The sequence below is a fragment of the Manis pentadactyla genome, chromosome 3, assembly GCF_030020395.1.
Source record: "Manis pentadactyla isolate mManPen7 chromosome 3, mManPen7.hap1, whole genome shotgun sequence".
In the NCBI taxonomy this organism is placed as follows: Eukaryota; Metazoa; Chordata; class Mammalia; order Pholidota; family Manidae; genus Manis; species Manis pentadactyla.
This window is the reverse complement of record NC_080021.1, coordinates 18,999,576-19,014,732: the sequence shown is the minus strand read 5'-3', so window position 1 is coordinate 19,014,732 and position 15,157 is coordinate 18,999,576. Positions and strand designations below refer to the sequence as shown.

General features: G+C 37.5%; 1 protein-coding gene and 1 long non-coding RNA gene across 4 annotated transcripts in view; one reads left to right on the top strand and one right to left on the bottom strand.

Annotated features, from left to right (window-relative positions):
• Window positions 1–972, bottom strand: part of LOC130682821 (serine/threonine-protein kinase TAO1-like) — a 138,597-nt gene extending 137,625 nt beyond the window's left edge. The window contains 1 exon segment of the mRNA XM_057497769.1: window positions 879–972. The gene's annotated coding sequence lies outside the window, so the exon portion shown is untranslated.
• A 99-nt stretch (window positions 973–1,071) lies between these two features.
• Window positions 1,072–13,522, top strand: LOC130682832 (uncharacterized). 3 transcript variants are annotated; one of them, XR_008996177.1, is made up of 6 exons: window positions 1,072–1,258; window positions 4,805–4,970; window positions 7,326–7,482; window positions 8,082–8,114; window positions 9,907–9,955; window positions 10,793–10,896. It is a non-coding gene; the product is annotated as an uncharacterized LOC130682832 (long non-coding RNA). The 3 variants fall into 3 exon arrangements; XR_008996179.1 differs by having other exon boundaries at window positions 8,082–8,235; XR_008996178.1 differs by lacking the exons at window positions 7,326–7,482; window positions 8,082–8,114; window positions 9,907–9,955; window positions 10,793–10,896 and adding an exon at window positions 12,918–13,522.
• The last annotated feature ends 1,635 nt before the right edge of the window (window positions 13,523–15,157 follow it).

Sequence of the window (15,157 nt, the reverse complement as noted above, 5' to 3'; positions counted from 1 at the left end):
GGACACAAACATTCAGGCCGTAGCAGGTCTGTAAGATTTTTCTGTAAGCAAGACCAATTACCAGCTATTGTAAAAACACTTCTCTACTGTTGCCTCTTCTCATCTTCCTGTACAACACAGTAGTAGACACACAACAATTTATAGACCCTAGGCTGACCATCTTAAGTCTACAGGGGCCTATCCAAGTTCAGCCAGAGCTGTGTCTTCTTTTTCAAAACACAGCTTTCTTTGCGAAGACTTCTCTTATCTGCACAAGCGACCGCTCATTCCTTGCCTCCTGCTACCACTATGCCTATCACAATCACATGCACACTTCTATTATAAAACTCAGTAAAGCTTATCAGAAGTATTTGCTCGTATGTCTGCCACTCCTTCACCCTGGGAGCCACAGGAACTAGAACTCTGACATATTCTCCAGCATATTAAACCGCTCCTTACACTAAATAGGCGTCAGTAAACATTTGGCCAGTTAAAACTGTAATGGCAAGCACCCTTTCGGCTCCCTGTGCCCATAAACTGGTGCCCGGAAACTTCATTCTCATCGCTAATCCTCACAACCATTTACAGACGAGAAAAGGAAACTGAGGCTCAGAGTGTTTACTTAAACGCGCTGCCCAAGGCCCTGATTTCAAAGCTCAAACCAGATTAGTCCGCACGAAGAACTCGTGATCTTTTCCCCACACACTTGGGCTGAAGGATGGAGAGACGACGTCCCGGAGAGGTAGGTCAACTGCCGCAGCCTCACTGCTAAAGGTGAAAAAGAACTAGGCCCAAAGCCCACGTCCAGAGAGCCCAGCTCAGGGCAGCTGCGGAGCGCACGAGAAGGAGGAGACACCTCCCGTCACACCCCACATCACCACCCCCCGTTTCTGACTTACCTGGCTGCCCGACCTAGATCCGTCTGGCTGCACCCCGATTTCCCACACCAGACCCCAATTCCTTCCTTAACTCCTTTCCCTTGTAGCTGAAAAGCCGAGCGCAGGCTCATGCGTCATCAGCTCTCGCCGCCAAATGGTCACATGATGCTCCGCCCAGGTCTCCGCCCCTTTGGTCATGTGACGGCCAGGGGGCCCACCCTCCTCACCGGGGCGGAAGCATGGTCCTCCCCACCGGGGCGGAAGCCGGGTTCAGCCGGCAGAAGATCCGGGGCTGGGGAAAAAAGGGTAGTCCTGCGAAGACTGAAGGGTGAGGACGGGGCGCCCACTCTGCGCGTGATCGCCGGCCCTGCGCGTGCGCCCTGGCGCGGCCCGGGTGACAGGTGAGTCGCGGCGGGATGCACACGCCGCCTGCTTTATACACCCTCCCGGGGCCGGGCCGCGCTGGCCGAGGGGGCGTCCGCTGTGTGGAGTTGGGTCTGGCTGGCGGCACCCGCGGTGCAGGACTGAGGCGCCTACTTGGGCTGGGGCTGCAGTCCTGGCTCTGCATCGCCACTTGGCAGTGATCTTCCACGACGTTTTGGCGCTTTAGGAAGTCATGCACAGCTGTTTGGCCCGCATCTGGTCTTCCAAGTTTCCGGAAGCAATGTGTGCACATCGTTATACCTCCACTTATTCGTGAAAACTGAGTGGTTGGTTTTACTCGGGTTTGAATTCAAGTTCTGCTGTAGGCTGTGAGTTTGGGCAAGTCATTGCCATTCTCTGCACAGAAATTCCCTCCATGGTCGTGCCAAAGACCTTTGCAGTTCGGATACAGTTCCGAGCGTCCTGACTTGTCTATAGTTGCACAGGAAGGAAAAAAAAAAAAAAAAGGCAGAGCCTGTAATGGAGCCAAGTCTATTTCTACGGAGCTCCTCCAACATAGGCTATGGTGGGGGCGGTGGGAGGCGGTTGGGGAAGAGAGGGAGAGGTTTTGCCATCTCTGCCCACAAGTAGAAACACCTTGTAGCTTTCCTTCTCCTGTCTTTTCGGGAATTCATGAATCAGAACTTCTCAGGAAGAAGTATGCTGGTCACTTTTATCTTGATCAACGCCATTATGTTTTGTTCCTGATAATTGATTAATGGAGACCAGTGCTTCCTCCTTTATGGAGCTGAGGTTTTATGAGAGGATAAAAATAGATTTATCTTCTTTTGTCCTCTGAGTAAGGTAAATAGTAGCTCATCCCAGGACAATTTAATAGCCTTCAGAATTCAGTTCTGTACTTACTGGGTAATTGCTATGATGCTGTGCTTCATTCTTGAAATCATGTTATCTTTTGTCTACGGTTACTCTCCAAACAAACCATAGTTCCTTACCAAATTTTCAAAAATAAAGTTACCAGCACTTTTCTGAGTGCTTTGTGAAAAAAAATGGGGAAATCGATTGGGATCTCTGGTTTCATTTCACAGCCTTTATTGAGAAAACTGGCCTTTATGAATTTTCTTCATCCCCTATCATTTAGAGAACCACTAAATGGAAGATTTAATGTAGCTTCTTCTACAATGTTTGTTTGTACATTCTAGAGTGACTTTTTAAAGCTCAACTAAGTCTTAATACTTTTGATAAAGCCACCTACCCCTGAGATTACTGCATCATGATTAGGCATCTTTAATAATCATTCTTAGATTCTGTTCTTTAGGGCCAGTTTTTCAGCCAGCAAAAGGGTATTTACCATATACTCTAGCCAAATATTTTGAACATTGTCTACAATGTTAATTCTTGAATAACAATTTAAGGATTAAAATAAGAGATGGACACACAAAAGTCTTGACTTAGTATCTCAGGCCTAGGCTAACCTGACCATGTGCATGCAACACTGAGTGTATCTGCCCTTCTTTTTTGGGGGGGAAAGGAGACAGATAATGTTGTTTTGCTATAAGCTGTTTTCTCTATGGCCCCATTGTCTGTGCTATATTGATATCCAAAATCTGGTGGCAGTTACACCTGTTAATCATAGCTTGTCCTCCTCTCAGTTGAGTCTAGAGTTTCATCCTGCTCAGACCTGGATTGGATTGGTGGTCTTTAGAGGACCTCAGTAGGTGATTTTCTTTTTGCCCATTTTCCATTACTTTCCACCTTTTCTTATCTCACTTTCCAAGCGAGACCATTTCTGTGCAAAAATTGGAATGAAATTATATGAAATTCAGCCTATTAGAAAGAAGTGTAGTTTAGCATCACAGAGAAAACAGAAAGGACTTATTAATAACTTATGCCTTAATGTGTGTTATAGGATACCCTCATGACAGAGAGTTCTAGACAACTACAGCAGCTTCTCAGCAATCCTTGCTGTCGGAGCCCACCCCCCCCCCACCTCCTCTGATGTGTGCTTCTACCCCTTGCTCTCTCTGCACCAGCCACTGCAGCCACTTTGCCATTATTCCTTAACTGCACCTAGTACATTCCTGCCCTGGGGCCTTTGCCCTTACTTGTAACCCCTGCCTGGACGCCCTTCTCCCAGATAGTTATCTATTGTAAAATAACACATTGCCCCCAAACCAGTAAATATTTGTTGTCTTTTAGTTTCCTGCAGTCAGGAATCAGCATTCTTGCTTAGCTGTGTGCCTTTGGCTCAAGGGCTCTTGGGAGTCAAGCTGTGGTCCAGGTCAAGCTGTCATTTTATCTGAAGGCTCAGCTGGGGTTGGGGGATCCATTCTCAAGCTCACTCAAGTGGCTGTTGGTAGTCCTCTGCCTCCTTTGTCACATGGATCCCTACACAGGGCTCTCTCACAGTATGACAACTTGCTTCACCCAGGGCAAACAAGTAGAGGGTGTCCATCTTCTGTATCCATTCATCTACTGATGGATGCTTAGGTTGCTTCCATATCTTGGCTATTGTAAATAGTGCAGCGATAAACATAGGGGTACATCTGTCTTTTTCAAACTGGAGTGTTGCATTCTTAGGGTAAATTCCTAGAAGTGGATTTCCTGGGTCAAATGGTAAGTCTATTTTGAGCATTTTGAGGAACCTCCATACTGCTTTCCACAATGGTTGAACTAATATACATTCCCACCAGCAGTGTAGGAGGGTTCCCCTTTCTCCACAACCTCACCAACATTTGTTGTTGTTTGTCTTTTGGATGGTAGCCATCCTTACTGGGGTGAGGTGATATCTCATTGTGGTTTTAATTTGCATTTCTCTGATGACAAGCGATGTGGAGCATCTTTTCACGTGTCTGTTGGCCATCTGAATTTCTTCTTTGGAGAAGTGTCTGTTTAGCTCCTCTGCCCATTTTTTAATTGGATATTTGCTTTTTGTTTGTTGAGGTGCATGAGCTCTTTATATATTTTGGATGTCAACCCTTTATCGGATCTGTCATTTATGAATATATTCTCCCATACTGTAGGATAACTTTTTGTTCTATTGATGGTGTCCTTTGCTGTACAGAAGCTTTTCAGCTTGATGTAGTCCCACTTGTTCATTTTTGCTTCTGTTTCCCTTGCCCGGGGAGATATGTTCAAGAAGAGGTCACTCATGTTTATGTCTAAGAGATTTTTGCCTATGTTTTTTTCTAAGAGTTTTATGGTTTCATGACTTATGTTTAAGTCTTTGATCCATTTCGAATTTACTTTTGTGTATGGGGTTAGACAGTGATCCAGTTTCATTCTACATGACATATATGCTAACAAGCTGTCCAGTTTTGCCAGCACCATCTGTTGAAGAGACTGTCATTTCCCCATTGTATGTCCATGGCTCCTTTATCGAATATTAATTGACCATATATGTTTGGGTTAATGTTTGGAGTCTCTATTCTGTTCCATTGGTCTGTGGCTCTGTTCTTGTGCCAGTACCAAATTGTCTTGAATACTGTGGCTTTGTAGTAGGGCTTGCTCCTTTGAATGTTAAATTAATGATCTTTTTTAATGCTTGCTTTGGCATTATTTTCTAGGGTGTGGAAACTTCTCATTTGGAATTAGTAGAATCTATTTGGACATATATGCCACATGTTCACATTTTGGGGAAATTTTGTAATCATAATGGAGCATTTCCAATTCCTCCTGAAAATAAACTGAAAATTCCTGTAGGAGCCAAAATTCAAACTTCACATTTAGTTGGTGAGTACACATTTCTTGGGTCACTTGTGGTTCTTTGAAATGCCATATAACAATATTCACTGAAGGAATAATGAGAATTTTAGAAATGGTTTTGCTGATTGCTAATGGCAAAAGAAATGTCTGAGACTTGTATAAAAATTTACATTTCCCATTAAAGAGCCCTGTGTCAGTGGGTGGATGCAGCAAAAAAAATAGTGTTTCATGACCAATCTCTTCCCTTTTTGAAGACAGTTTTGAAAATCATTGGGTTTTACTCGTTTTGTTTATGTTTTTTCCTTAGTGCCAGAATCCTGCAGTATTATCCCCCATTTTACCCACCATCTGTTGCCGTAGCATGTGTATACAGAGTTGAAAGCTAAAGTTGACTATGCCTTTTTGGGAGGACCAGGTTAAGAAGTAATCCTTACAGTGGGAGTATTCTGTAGAATTTAGCTTTTAAAGAACAACCATTCAAGTACTAATTTTGCTTTCTCTGCTTGCTGTTACTGGCAGGGCTTCTGCTGACTTAGGTTTAAAAGTTGCATTAAACTCGTTTGTCAGCTACTGTTTGTTAAATGCCATCACCCTGGGTCCTTGGATTTCTCTCAGAGTCTCATGTCACTTCCTTGGCTTCTCTCTGCTTTACAGTGTTCAGTGTCTTGGGCAAGTTCCTCAAGCTGTTTCCTTCCATTTGGAATTTAGAAGTTACCTGTCTTCTTTTATTTTCCATATCTCCTGACTTTTCCCCCCTCCTAGCCTCTCCTATATCTATGGTCCTCTGCTGGTATGATTCTTGGTGTTAAGCCAGTTATTCCTCCTGAAAATAAACGGAAAATTCCTATAGGAATTCTTGGTGTTATATGATTCTTGATGTTAAGGATAAAATACCTTTATCAATTTTAGATGTTAAAATAAATGAATGACCAGTTTCCCAGTCATGCCAACTGGCTTCTGCCACACATTTACAAATACTTAAGATTCATACATTTGTAGAAACAGCTTTAGTCTCTCTCTGGATACCATCCAGAAGCTATGATATTTAAAGCCAGCTAGCCTACCATTGTTTTGAGAAATTTAAATTTTCCCACTAGTGTAACAGTGGGTATTGGTAGTCAAATAGTAATTTTGTGTACCTATTCCTTTCACAGCCTCATAATTTTGCTCTCAGTAACCTATTTTCATTTTATATTTACTGGGCAAATGTATCCTGGAGAAGTTGTAGAGTTATGAGAAAGACTTGTTAAAACCCGTCTTCCCATATGCCTCTTCTAAAGAAAGAGCAAAGTATAAATTGTCAACTTGAAAAACAGACTCTTGAGCTTATACACAGAATACTGTCGTGAGTGATTTTGTTTGTCCTGGTGGTAGTGGAGACAGAAGTAGTATTGTATTGAGAAGTGCATTTCCAGATTCAAAAATATATGTTAAGATGTATACTGGGGAGAGGAGACAAAAGAATATAACAGAGCACGCTTGATTAGAATTAGCTTATTTTCTTTTTTGTGTTTTGGTAGTTTGAGTTCCTGTGCATTCCTTTATGATTGGGGGAGGGGAAAACCACATCCTTTAAAATTAATGTAAAATCTTGCATCTTTTTATTTAAAAACACATCTGCCAGTGTTAAAGGTATTTATTACCAAGAAGTTACTTGAAACAAAAAATAATGTATTTTACAGTCTTTTCCAGATGCACACCGCACAACTGATAGTGACTGGCAATGTTAAAGCTGTAGTCTACTAATAATTTTATTTAATCAAACACTGGTGAATAGTTTTCTATTAATATAGCGTATCATATTTATTTTCTTTTTAACTCTGACCCTATTGTGTGAATGTTCTTGTGCAAAGAAGAACTGGATTGAAAGCTCAGCAACATAGAAATGTTGATATGTTGAGCCTCTAACAAGGTTTATGGAAAAGATCATGGAATTGAGTTATTAGACTCAAATTTAACCCAATGATGTGACCTTCAAGTTACTGAATTCCTTTGAGCATCAGATTTACCATGTGGAATCAATCTGTATTATATGATTATTGACAAGATTAAATAGGATATATGTTTAGTTTGGGAGCAGCTGCTCAGCATAATCAGTTTAATAGTTTGTGCTGTTTTTTTGCAAATAGGTTATTTTGGAACTTAAACTATTAACACTGTGGGTTCTAAATTTTTTCAAAATATATATTACATTTTGAAAAACATATCAGAGACAAAAGTTTGTTAAAATTTTACCTCTTTAAATCAGTTACTAATATACCAATAAGGAATAGTTTTCCACTAAATATCTTCAAACTAGATAAACTTTTCTGTCATAGATTTTAATTTACTAATGGGGTCAGTGAAGATGTTTCTTTGAGTTCTATATGATTACTTTCTTAGTTCAACTGGCATGATTTTGCTTTTTTTGACCCTGTGATGTATGAGAGTTTGTGGCAGCTTATCCTCACCTCTCAAAGTTCAGATGCTGATGCTGTTTTCTCTGCAATGGATTTGGCATTTGCAATTGACCTGTGTAAAGAAGAGGGTGGAGGGACAGGTAAAGCAAATATGTAATTTTCTGATTCTGGCAAAAGAATTGTCTGTTGTACTTATCTTACATAGAAACAGTTTAGATAGATTGGGACCAAGAGAGGGAGAGACACAAGTAGATGAAGTGGAGGAGGGGGTGGTGGTGGGGTTTGGAGATGGATGGAGAGTTAGTTCTTTTGTGCTTATTTAGGCCAAAAATGTTTGTATTTCCTAGGTAAGGTATAGAATTGTCTTTAGATTTAAAAATTTCAGAAAATTGTTACTAGTGTTTTGACAAAATTGTTTTTCAATGGTACTGCTAAATTTTTTACAAGTTGAACTTATTCCTAATGTTGTAAATATACCAGTCACGCCCCAGAATGTCTATGAGTATGTGCAGAAATATGCAGAACACAGAATGTTGGTAGTTGCAGAACAGCCATTACATGTAAGTGTGTTCTGGAAAGTGTTCTAATGAGGCTATTTGTGTCTTCCTGTGTGGTTAAACTAGCTCAGGAGCATATTCAGCTTGTCTATAGAAGGTCAAAAATTTTAAACCAAAATGTATTTATGTACAGTGTAAATTATACCTGAATGCAAACCGAGTATTTATTTTCTTTTGAGCAGGCTACTTGGAAAAAATCATATAATCATCAGAAAGTAAGTTTGGGAAGGATGTTTATGGGACTGAAATGATGACTGTTTGGGGTCCTACAACTAACCATACTCCTAGTGACCCAGTAGAAGGACTCCTAAGATTCAGATGCAGTTGTACTCATAGGTATGATAATAGCAAAAGGACTCTCAACAAGGGAAAACAATGCATCAGACCAAGTGTGGAGGATCCAGATGCAGGCTTCCAACGTTCTCTCTGGGGGAATGGGTTGTCACAAAGAACACACTCACCAGCAGTGAATTACAGCAGAGTGCTGGAGTGTTTGTGCATAGGGAAACCTGCTTGATAGTCAAAGCCCAGGGTTTTTACTGGAGTCCAGTCCCATAAGCATTTTCTGCCTGTGCAGCCAGCCATGATTACTGAAATTCAGATTCCTAGAAGAAAGCACATGTTCATCATAAAACAACATTGTTTGCACAAGTAGTCTAGGCAAGCTGGTACAACAAGGTTCATTACCTCAGGCATACAAAATAGCCACATCAATTAGTAATATAGGGAAAATACAAAAACCAATTTCTAGGTGCCAGGCAAGGACCATCCCCTCAGTCAGGCCCTTCTAAAGAGCCTAACATCAGGCCTGGTCTGCTATGTTAACTTTCTCCTATGGTAAAATATTAAAGTGTTTCTGATCCATGTAGGGTCTAGAATCATACTGTCAGGGCTCAAATTATGGCTGCACCACCCTCTAGCTGAATAACACTAGTAAACTGCTTAAGTACTTTGTGCCTTGGTTCCCTCCTCTGTAAAATGAGGATAGGATTAAGTGCATTAATACATGTAAGGTGCTTAGAACAGTTCTTGGCATTTGGTAATTTCTCTGTGAGCTTCTAGATTTGGGGTTTATGTCTGGGACATTTGTTTTTGTCATTATCATACCTTTCCTAGGATGCTGACAAGATGATAATGTTTTTGACAAATTAAAACTATTCTTATTTAATGACTAGCCTGTTATTAACATAATTTTTAAAATTCAATTAATTCAATATATCTTCACTTTTGAACCTATAGCCTATTTATTTATTTATTTATTTTTTAGATAATTATTTTTTATTGAAGGGTAGTTGACACAAGAACCTATAGCCTATTTACAGTGTGCTTTTTTTGCCACCTCTTTTGAATCGGTCAATAAGAAATCCAAAATATAGAACTTTTAAAATGAGAATTAGTAGTATTAGGCTGCTAAAATTAGATATTAGACTTCAACAATAAATGCTACATGGAAAATAATGTACTGATAGTAATAAAAGGGTAAATTTTGAAGTTCTCTAGGCAATGAGGAAAGGTCTATTGGATGTGCTTCCCAAAAATTCATTAGAAGATTTAACAGCAGAAGACTTTAGGCTTTTGGTAAATGGCTGTGGTGAAGTTAATGTGCAAATGCTGATCAGTTTCACCTCTTTCAATAATGAATCAGGTATGATTTTTTAAAATGTTTAAGGAATAAATTACATAGATTAGGCATTTTATAAGTTTCTGGTTCTTAAATATGTATAGGGCTTAGGAAATGCTGTATTACTCAGGTGTTAAAAATATTTTTTTAAAACCATTGAACTCTTATGGCTTGGCATTAGGTTATTTTATTGCTTAATTTTTCAAGGTTTTAAAGGTTTTAAATAATAGACGGTTTGGTGTAAATATAAGTAAAAAATTTTTGTAGTAAGCAACTATAAAAGGTATTTTTATATACTAATTTTAAAAAATCCATGTGACAGTTCTGTTTGTTGGTCCTTCCTGATTTTCATTAAAGAATTTGACTGCATGATGTTTGCTTTGTAGAGCTGGACCCAAAGCACATAGACACATGGAGACTCTAGAATAACCAGAGGTAGGGGTAATCCCCCTAGAATAACGTCTACCTTCAATGCTTGATTTACTGCAGTTCTTTCTTTTCAAAGTCCAGTAGTTTAGGAACAGACTTGCTAGCTGTGACTATACAGTAGAGGTACAAGCACTCATAAGAGTATTTTGCCTATGGCCCAGATTATTATATACATGAAGGTACTAGTTTTTCTTCCCCTTTCTCTTTTATGCTTAGCAAATAGCACAAATTATAGTTAAATTTGGATAAATTGTTTTTTCTTCATGCTTGACAACACAGAGACATCATTGTATAATAGTTTTTATGCTTTTAAATAGAGTTTTCAATACTTGTGAGGTAAGAATTTATCTCATACCAAAAGTCTTAAGAGGAAAAAATATCTGAAGATACTCCAGTGATGATCCTCAGATAATAAGCAGTATTGGCATCATCTGGAATCTTTTTAGAAATACAGAATCTCTGGTCCCTTCGTTCCCCCATACCTAGTGAATGAGAATCTGCATTTTTAAGAGATTCCCAAGTGATTTGTAAACTCATTAAAATTTGGGAAGCAGTGGATTAAGGTCATGAGAAGAATCATGATTTATAGAAGAATCATAAATTACAGGTGGGGTTAAAGTCATGATTATCAATTTGAGGCTGGTGGTTAACTCTTGTTTTGGTTATCTTGAGTCAGGACTGATAATTATTGATATGGTTTTATAATATGCAAATTGTCTTAATTTCTTGTATTAGGAATTAAAAATCCCCATCCTAAATAACATTTTAATTTTATATTTATTTTTATAAAAAATATTCTAAATAAAAACTGATATATTATGTTGGATTTGTATTCATTCTTAGGAGAAAATGCTGAGAAGCTCTTGCAGTTCAAGTGTTGGTTCTGGTCAATAGTGGAGAAGATGAGCATGACAGAAAGACAAAATTTTTAAATTTCACAAAATTTGTAGAAGAACTGTGTATGATAACAGCTTTTTAAGTTTGTAATGTTTTGTCATTTTAATTTTGGCTAAGGAGATTGTAGTTCAGAAATAGAGGACAGTTTTGGTTTTCTACTCTAGAATAAAACACCTGAGATATTAATAAAGCTGTAAGTAGAATGAAGTACATCTTAACTATTAATGTGCTGTCTTTAGCCCCAGAGTATAATTCCAGCTTATTGCTGAGACATGTTTTTTCCCCCCTATAGTGCTTGACACATGCTGGCTGCTCCTGTTAGACATGCTTAATTCCATATTAATTAGACTTTATCTCAGTCTTGTGGACCCTAGAGTTCCTACCAGTTGCACATTCCTTATCTCTCCCTATTTAGGGTTCTAACACCTACAATCAATCTTTGGATTCATTGTGTTTTCTTAAGATAAAGAACTACCAAACAGCAAATAGAAATGATTGGCTATTGGCTAATATACATTCTAAGATATATTTTTGTCTACTCCCTAATTTTTAGCTGTATGTAAACCGGTACATCCTTAGTCCAGTCAGTCAAGTTAAATCTTACAAATTAAATTTTCTGCCTTCTACTGGAAGAAAAATTCAGTCTTTTAAAATCTCCCTTTGTAAGGGCCTCAACAGATTTAGTTGGTGAGTTTCATTCCTTAAACTCTGATAGAAAAATCTGTCCTTAGAGTTTAGGCAGTATTTTGAGATGTCTTTTGCCCTCTTTCTCCCTTCTTCTGTTGGTAGGTTATCCTTCACGTATTGTTGGTTTTATCCTGCTGTGTCTGAGGGGAAGAGCTGAAAGACATAAGAATATAACAGGGTTTCCCACACTGTTCTCCCTTGAATTTAATCATGCAAATTACAGGGTTTCTAAGGTTAGTGGGTAACATTGCATAGTTTATTTCCCCCTTGGAGAGTTACAGTTCACTCATAAAAGTTCTGAAAAAAACCCCGGTTTTGTTGGGGGTCCAGCAATGTAGTCATCTGCCCTGTTTAATCCCACTTGCCTCTGGAGAAACACACCTCTAAAGTGAGTGGACTGGACCAGTGGATACAATGAGCTTTATCTTTTGAGTACCTTCTAGCCCTTTTATAGTTCTTTGACGATTTTGAAGATCCTGACACTTAGCAGGGCTTCTTTTTCTGCCCTCTTTGTGGAATTCTAGATGAGAGTTCTCTTAAAACTATGCTCAGGGAATAACAAATTTTGTTTTTTGGTTTACTAGTTACTTTGGGATATTGCATATATATATATATATATATATATATATATATATATTAATGTACTATAGATGCATTAGACTTAAAAGGTTTTATCTTAAGAGCTAGGCAGTATCTTACTATTACTGAAGAATGGTATATATGTATGTATGTGTATATATATGGATCCATGAGGAATGATATGTAGTAGTAAAAATATTTTAGGAAAGTGTATCCTTGGTTATCATAAGTAGAAGTTAAATTAACATTCTTATTTACACTGTACCATACAAAATAGCTGTGTAGTAGAACTCAATAGCAATATGATTTCTTGCATGGATTTAGATTATAATAGATTCTCCCCAACACTTAATTACTATAGTAAAATGTATATCACAGTGCAGCACAGACAATACTGGGTTATTTTGCAATAGATAAAATGCAAAAAACTTGTTTGATAACTGTGCATGAATTTTGAACCTTTTTAGGGGGAGACTCTGTGCCTTATTTCCACTAAGATATACTCTAGGGATTTTGCTACTGGAAAGGCCCTTAGAGAAGAACATTTGGTCCAACAGCCTTCTGTAACAGATGAGAAACAGACCCAGAAAGAGAGTCACTTTTCTATATACCTGGTAGCATTTTTCTCTTTGACCCTGAACCTTCCCTTTTCAGTACAAGAAATAAAATTTAAAACCCAGTTCGAAATAATACCCCTTTTAGGTTTTAACACAAGAATGGGGCTCTCTATATGTAATTACTAGAATTAAGGGTTGGATGTTAATATATTCAAAGCCAGAATTGTTATTATTATACTCCTGTTTAGGTTTATTTTTGGACATCAAGCCCATCATTACCAGCCAGTGAAGAAGGATTTCAGCCTATGCCCTCAATCACAATAAGACCAGCAGATGACCAACATCTTCCTATTGCAAATACTTGCATTTCTCGACTTTATGTCCCACTCTATTCCTCTAGATTCTCAAACAGAAGTTGCTACTTGCCATTAAGACCAAGAATTTTGGTTTTGTGTAGAGTATAAAAAGTGTGTATTGATGTGTAATATTACTAGCTAATTTTGTAGATTTCTTTCCCATTTGTCTATAAAAGTTTATGAAAGTTAATGCTGTCACACCCCCTGGTGGTACTTTAAAGAGATTAAATGCAAACATTCCTTGCTGAGTTTGTAGCTTAAAGGCCAGAGAAGCACTGGCAACATTTGACTATAATGGTTTGCTAGTCAACAACTTCTGGGTCTAACCCCAGCCAAAGATGACAGCAGAACAACATAATTTACATTATGATTTATGTTTGCTGAGGGGAAAAAATGTAAAATGTTATGAAAATTCACTGCTGCCTTTGTGTAAAGTGTTTCAGAAAAGGTTCTTGTATAGAGGGAATAGGGAATTTCAAAATAAAAAGTTAAGTATGTTTTGTGTTTTCATTTTAACTTTTTTTAATGGTGTTTAATTTGTGGTTGGCTGCAATTGTGTATCACGTATATGGAACTTGTGAAGAGTTCTGGACTTTCAAATCTTAGAGATGAAATCACTTTTACCTATAAAAACCACTTTTATTGCGGTTTATTCTGGCTGCATTGAGCTCTAGAATATTAAATGATATCAGTAGTATTTGCATGTAATTTGTACCTTAGAGTGAGGGCACTTTTTTTGTACATATGGGGCCAATGCACAATATTTTATCACAGTTTTTTTTCTTTGTATCCCTATTTCAATGAGCAGTCAGTCAGGAGGTTACTGCACTTCAGTTCTAACTAGACATTTGTACTAAGGTATGTCAGTTATGTAAACTCTGCCTGGGCACTTTTTGATAACTGTAAAATGTTTTATAAGATCCTGATTTATTGAAGATACATTTTGGAAAATTTTAAATGTTCGTGAGCAGCTGAACTACTTTTGTATCTAGCCTTTTTTAAGTATCTTGTTACATTTACTTTTTTAAATAAAGAAATTACAGAAGAAATGTCAAGTAATATTGAAGAAACAATAGTTTTTATTTATGTAGTTGTACATTTTTAAACCAAGGGTAATACACTAACACTGTTATGTGCATAAAATTCTTTGATTTAAAGAACTGAAAGTTTATATATACACATGGACTATAAGAAACATAGGAAAATCAGTTTACATTTTACAGTTAGCAGAGAATCCTGAATGGCAATGGCCAGGCCACCTTTTCTTTTTACAAATGGGGGAAGTGAAGTGTGACCCTTACTTGGCATAGGAAGTTAATTCACTTACTTATAATTATGTGGCCTAGGACCAATCTTTCTAAATTCTTGTGGTTTTAGTCCTTTATTTAATAGCATAATAAAGAACACTGTTTTCTTCACTAATCTTCAATAGTGACTTAAACTGGTCACTTTACATACTAAACATTATTAGAGAAAGTCTTTGGAATCTCTCCTACCTTTCAGTTCCTTTATAGGACTCCTAGCCTTTGGGATGTTTTCCCATGTTCAAAGGCACTGTGCTTTTATTTTATAACTTCTTCAAAAGACTGAACCATGTGATACTCTAAGCCCTGCTGACACAATATTAAAAACTAAAATGATAATAGTGAAACTCATTGTATTACTTAAAATACACATGTTGTATTAGATTTGTGTAACTTAACCCAAGGTTATTTTACAAAGTGAGGCATTGGTTTTTATGTCTAAATGCTATTTCTGAATAAATGAAATAGTAATTAGATTAAGAGCTGATTATTATCAGTGTGTCTGAAAGATAAAATTTCTATATCACCTTAACTTCTGTATGCACATGATGGGACTGACAAACTAGATATGATTAGGACATTTGAAACCCTAATGGTGAACATATTTTTAATAGTTATTGAAAGAATGAAAATATTTAAAATATGCACAATGTCTTAAGTCTTCCTAAATCAAGATTTTGGTTAAAATGCTTTTAGGAATATTAAAAGCAGAGTCTTTTTTTTTTTTTTTAAGTAAAGCATAAAATGGTTCTAAATGTAAAATAAAATAATAGAAAATAAAATTCTCTTTTGGTCTTGTTTAGTGATTAAATCTAATGGAATTGAAAA